The sequence below is a fragment of the Urocitellus parryii genome, chromosome 7 (genome assembly GCF_045843805.1).
Source record: "Urocitellus parryii isolate mUroPar1 chromosome 7, mUroPar1.hap1, whole genome shotgun sequence".
Taxonomy (NCBI): domain Eukaryota; kingdom Metazoa; phylum Chordata; class Mammalia; order Rodentia; family Sciuridae; genus Urocitellus; species Urocitellus parryii.
The window spans coordinates 104,707,015-104,713,014 of NC_135537.1; the positions used below are offsets into that span (position 1 = coordinate 104,707,015).

Below are 6,000 nucleotides of genomic sequence, written 5' to 3' on the forward strand. Positions count from 1 at the left end.
ACAGGAGTCTGACATGTGGTCTGTTGTTGATTAGACAGGCTGGGGTGGAGGATGGTGGGGGAAGCTGGCAGTCAGAAGAAATATGTTCAGAGAAATGGAAACATGAAGAGAGGATATTTGGGGAAGGCAGGAGAATGTGAATAATTGGTGTTGTAAAGTGTGAAGTTGGAGGGGGATGGGCCTGTTGGAGAGGCCAGCAAATCTTAAACGAAGTCATGAGCCAAAGTAGCATTAGACCATTAATAGTGGGGATCCTTAGAAAGTTTTAAGAATGAAAGGAATTAGGTTAGATCTGTTTCTTAGAAAGAGTCACTTAAGGCTGATATTTCTAAAGAAAATCATGATCCAAACAAGACATTTAATCTGTCTAGAAGCTTATCTAAGCATTTTAGGACTTACCTCCCCCCATTGGTATTTGTTGATATTGGACTTTTAGAATTTAATTATAGGAATGAGAAAGCTTTTAGAGGTTGGAGGATAAGATGGTCCTAGGGCCATTGTTACAGTAATCCTCCTCAACTGAAGTTGTTTCCTGTAGGTTGTGTTATTTCAAGACTTGTGTAAGAAAGATGATGTTGTTGTTTTCCTTGTAAAATGTATAGATTTTGAAGCCAGGAAGATCTGGTTTCAAATCCCAAGGTTATCATTTAGAAGTTTGGGCAAATAACTAAACTTTTGAAAAAAGTTTTCCTCATCTGAAAAATGTAAATAATGCTTACTCCAATCATAAGAATTAAATGATTTGACAAGGTAAAATGTCTGGTGAGGTGTCTGGCATTTTGAAGGGTTTTACCCCCACGCACCCCCTAATTCTCATGTAGGCAGTCAGAAGGTGGTATAAAGACAATGAATACCTGGGGAGGAAAGACCACCAGGGTGGAAAAGATGTGGTGGGGAGAAACAAATCATTTTTCAGTTGGCTCCATGTTTGTTCATGATGGTGGCAGCCACCTGGGTAAGGGGTATGTACAAGCCAGGCAGTTAGAATAATGATATTTCCAGTGATTAAAGCAGTCTTCCACAGTCATAATTTGATTATCAGAATGAATCAGCATCACTTGGAAAGTTAACAGCCTCACGATAAGGGAAGGATTTCTTTATTCATATTTTTAGGTATGCACAGAGCCCTCCTCTAGGTCTAGGTCGGGGGACACGAATGTGGTGCAGGTATGGTCAGTGATTGTACAGTGATAGGTAAGACATAGACGTGAGTGGCAAAGAAGAGGCACAATGTTATGAGACTGATTTGAAAGGAGATTTCAAAAAGGCATTTTGATGGCCCAGTATGTACAGGACATTGTGCGAGGACTAAAAGAGTCTAACAGGTGTAAGGCATGATCGTGATTTTTGAAAGCCTTAAGAAAAGGACTTAACAAATATATGCAAAAATTATGAACAAGTCAATGTAAAATCTTAAACAAGTAGTATGATATCTGATAGGACTGGAGAGTAATAGGCTCTGATGTGTTTGGGAGATGTGCACCAATCAGATTCATTGATCAATGGAATCTTAGTAGAATCTTAGTGTTAGAAGAAACCTTGGAAGGCTGTTAGTCTAGTTTCTCACTCATTGCTGTTATTTTCTTTACTGTGGCCCTGACGAGTAGTTATGAGGCCTGTACACCAGTATTTCCTAGCATGAGTCACTCTCTTACAAGGCTATATGTTCTTCTGTTGTCTAGTTCATCCTTGTATTGACTCCAAATTTTCCTCCACATGATTTCCTCTATAAAATTGAATTCTTTTCTACATAGAAATCCTTTAAATATTTGAAGTTATATCTTAATTTAAAAATTATTTTTAGTATTTTTATCATGGAAACTTTCAAATAAAAGCAGAGAGAATAGTAGGGGACTATAGGTAACCATAAAATACTGTACATTTCAGAATACTAGAAGAAAAGATTGTGAAAGTTTTACCATAGAGAAATGATGTTTGAGGAGGTAGATATATTTAACTGATTTAAACGTTACATAGTGTATACATGCATCAAAATGTCATGTTACCTACTTCAATAATTATAATGTTTGTTTCTATGTACTAGTTAAAAAATAAATTTAATTAGAAAAGCTTTAAAGAAAAGCATAGAGAATAGTATAATGAACCCACGGACCATCACCCAACTTAACAGTAATTCCTTGATAGCCAATATCAGTGAGTTTTTTTTTTTAATTTGTTCTAATTGGTTATACATGATAGCAAAATGCATTTTGATTCATTGTATATAAATGGAACAAAACTTTTCCTAGTTGTACACAACACATGTGTAGTCCTACATGTACCTCGGGTAATGAGGTTCATCTCATTCCTCCATCTTTCCTATCCCAATGCCCCCTCACCTGTCCTACCTCCCCTTTGCCCAAAGTTCCTCCATTCTTTCCATGCCCCTTGCCACCCACCTCACCCCCATTATGGGTCAGCATCCACTTTCAGAGAGAACATAGAGCTTTTGGTTTTGGGGATTGACTTACTTCCCTTAACCTGATATTCCCATTCACCCGAAGATGCCATAATTTTTTTCTCTTTTAATGCTATAAGTAATATTCCATTTCATATATGTACCACAGTTTCTTTATCCATTCATCTGCTGAAGGGTTGGTTCCACAAAACTATGGAATGCTTCACAAATGTGGGTGTCATCCTTGCTCAGGGACCATGCTAATTTTTTCTGTATTGTTCCAATTTTAGTATATGTGCTGCCAAAGCAAGCACACTCTTAAGTTTTAACAAATGTAGATACCCATGTAAAAACTACCATAATCAAGATATAGAACAGTTTTTTCACTAGAAAAGGGGTTTCCTTGGGATCCTCCCCAGTGAGTGCCTTCACCACCTGTTCCAGGCAACCACTGATAACTTTTTTTTTAAACTATAGATTCATTTTTCCTACAGTACTATTTCATATATATGCCACTATAAGTGGACTCATATCTAGGAGTGCAATTGCCTCCTACATTTAATGTATGTTTTTATCTTATGTAATACTGTCAAGCCATGCTAAAAAATGACCACAATCATTTTATACTGCCACCAGCAATTTAGGAGACTTCCACTTGACTTCATCTTCACTAGCACTTGGGCCATTCTAGTGGGTATGTCTTTGTGAGTTTATTTCCTGATAATTAATGATATTGAGTGAACTTTTTTTTTCTTTTGAGATAGGGTCTCACTAACTTGCTTAGGCCCTTGATAAGTTGCCAGCCTCAAACTTGGGATCCTCCTGCCTCAACCTTCCGAGTTGCTGGGATTACAGACATGTGCCATGATGCCTGGATCAAATACTTCTTCATGAGCTTGTTGACCATACTGTTTTTGTATGTCAGCTCTCTCTGGCTAGCTGGAATCCAGACTTCTCCCAGCTCAGTGCCAACTGTGGGATTGGTTAGTTTATAGTTGTTCTTGGCCCTTGCAGGTACTGCTTAGAATGTAGCCCCAAACTGAAGACCACCTTCATGCAGATTTCTGGAACTCTTTTTCTTGTGGCTTCCATTTTTCTGGTAGTTTTCTCTACATATTTTTGGCTGCTTAATCTCCTGGAACTCTGGTCTCTCTCTCCTCAGTGAGACTGTTATGCCCCATTTGGGTTCCCCTTCCCAAACTGAGGTCTAGAGGGTGCCTCCAGGTAGAATGCTCGCTTGTTTGTTCTCCTGCTCTTAGGGGTGACAATTACATGTCCCTTGTGGCTTTCTATCTGAAAAATAGCTCTTTAAAATATATTTTGACTGGGCATGGTGGCACATGCCTTAATCCTAGTGGCTCGGGAGGCTGAGACAGGAGGATCACGAGTTCAAAGCCAAAAGTGAGGTGCTAAGTGACTCAGTGAGACCCTGTCTCTAAATAAAATTCAAAATGGGGCTGAGACTGGGGATGTGGCTCAGTGATCAAGTGCTCTTGAGTTCAATCCCTGGTACCAATATATATATGTAACTTTTTTTTGCAATAATTGAAAAAAATACGTTTGTGGGACTTCTAGGATATATTGTAGTTTTGGTGAATAAATGACATCCCCCTAGTACAACAATTTAACCTGTTTTCTCTATTGCCTTTTTTTTTTTTTTTGGTGGTGCTGGGGATTGAACCTCGGGCTCCATGCATTCTAGGCAAGTGCTGAGCTAACATCCTCAGCCTCTCTCTGTTGCTTTATATTTCTTGGAAATTGGTAGTCAGGTTTAGGTTCAATTCAGAATAGTAAGGTATTCTTCTAGCATTATCAAATGATACGCAAAGGGGCTTGAAATCTTTTTTAACTTTTATTTGTCAATATGATGTCATTCATTTAAAAATATTTGGTGTATTTAATCCAATTAGGAATAGTAATTGTTCTTACCTGATGCTCAATTTCTCCCCCTTTGCCTTGTAGAAGCCTCTTTATCTTGGCTCCTGGGACCCTTTGCCACCACCTAGTGGTCATTGTTACCTATTTCCCTTGCTTTTGAAGTATGAGATGTTCCAAGTTCATCTTAAACATTTCCTGTCCAGACCTTGAAGGATCTATTTCTCTAAAAGAACTTTGGTTCCTTTCAATAGGAAATGATATTTAGAGGCTACATTCCGAGTACTAGGATTGCTTATTGCTCAAATTGACTGTCATTTGTAGGCCTTTTTAGTGAACAAAGCTCAGAAATATGTGGGGGTTTTTCATCATGTCATTTAGCGCTAGAGATTTTATTTCACTTCATCTATCTTAGATTTGTGTTTTCTTTCTCTGATGTTGGAGTTCCAGTTTTCAATGACATCAATATAATTGTTTACAGTCTTGTGCCACTTAATGACATTTTGGTCATTAGTGCATAATAATGGAGCTAAAAAATTCTTGTCATCTAGTATTTTTAATATCTTTTCTGTGTTTTGATATGTTTAGATATATAAACATTTACAATGTTACAATTGTCTACAGTATTCAGTATAATAATATCTTATAGGTTTTTATCCCCAAAGCAATGATATACCATATATGAATACCTATGTGTGGAAATGGCTATATTTTCTAGGTTTGTGTAAGTATACCCAATGATGTTTGCACACTGAAATTGCCTAAGATGTGTTTCTCAGAACTTATTACCATCATTAAGCAACATACGACTATATTTATGTTATTTAAAATACTTTCAGGAATGTATTCCTCAAATGAAATGAAATTCTCTTGTCTTTAAGATATATCCCACTAAGGTGTGTTTGAAATAACTCATATCTGTGGTTTGTCACCAACTTGATATCACAGGTTGTTTCATTTTTGCTTTCAATATTTAGGTATTACTTTTTAAGATTTTAAAATTTATTTTACAATTATTTAAATATTTAGAAGAGCCAAAGTAAATTTGTAAAAATAAGTTGTTTCTGTTTTTTGGTACTGGTGATTGAACCCAGGGCTCCTATCCACTGAGCCACATACCTTGCCTCTTTATTTTTTATTTAGAGATAGCAGAACTAAGTTGCTGAGGCTAGCTTTGAACTTGTGATTCTCCTGCCTGATTTTGAAAGAACTCTAGCTTTTGTCCCAGTGTTATCACTACACCAAACCAAGACAAAGATATAACAAGAAAAGAAAACCACATACCTCTCATGGGATCTCCAATGAATCTGTACAGAAATTCTAAACAAAAATTTAAGTCAAATATAACAATATGTAAAAGGAAAATACATCATAGACAAAAACTAGACTGATGATGGGGATTTATGTCAAGAATCCAAAATTTATTTAACATTTGCAAATCAATGAAATTTACCACATTGATGTACCTAAAAGCACAATCTTTGTGTTTAGCTCAAGAGATACAAAACAAGCATTTAAAAAATATAGCAGAGGGGGGAAATGTTGGGGAGTAATATTGGCCAAATTATATTGTTATTTTGTGTGCATGTACAAGTAGGTGACAATAAATCCCATCAACATGTAAAAAAAAAAAAACATCCCTGATTATTATTTAAAAAAATTTTTTAGATGTTGATTGGCTTTTATTTTATTCACTTATTTATATGCAGTGCTGAGAATCGAACCCA

At 36.4% G+C, this 6,000-nt stretch overlaps 1 non-coding gene across 1 annotated transcript; it reads right to left on the minus strand.

Annotated features, from left to right (window-relative positions):
- Positions 1-2,605: 2,605 nt before the first annotated feature.
- On the minus strand, positions 2,606-2,712 carry LOC144256308 (U6 spliceosomal RNA). Its single transcript, XR_013344080.1, has one exon. It is a non-coding gene; the product is annotated as a U6 spliceosomal RNA (small nuclear RNA).
- Between the last annotated feature and the right edge of the window lie 3,288 nt (positions 2,713-6,000).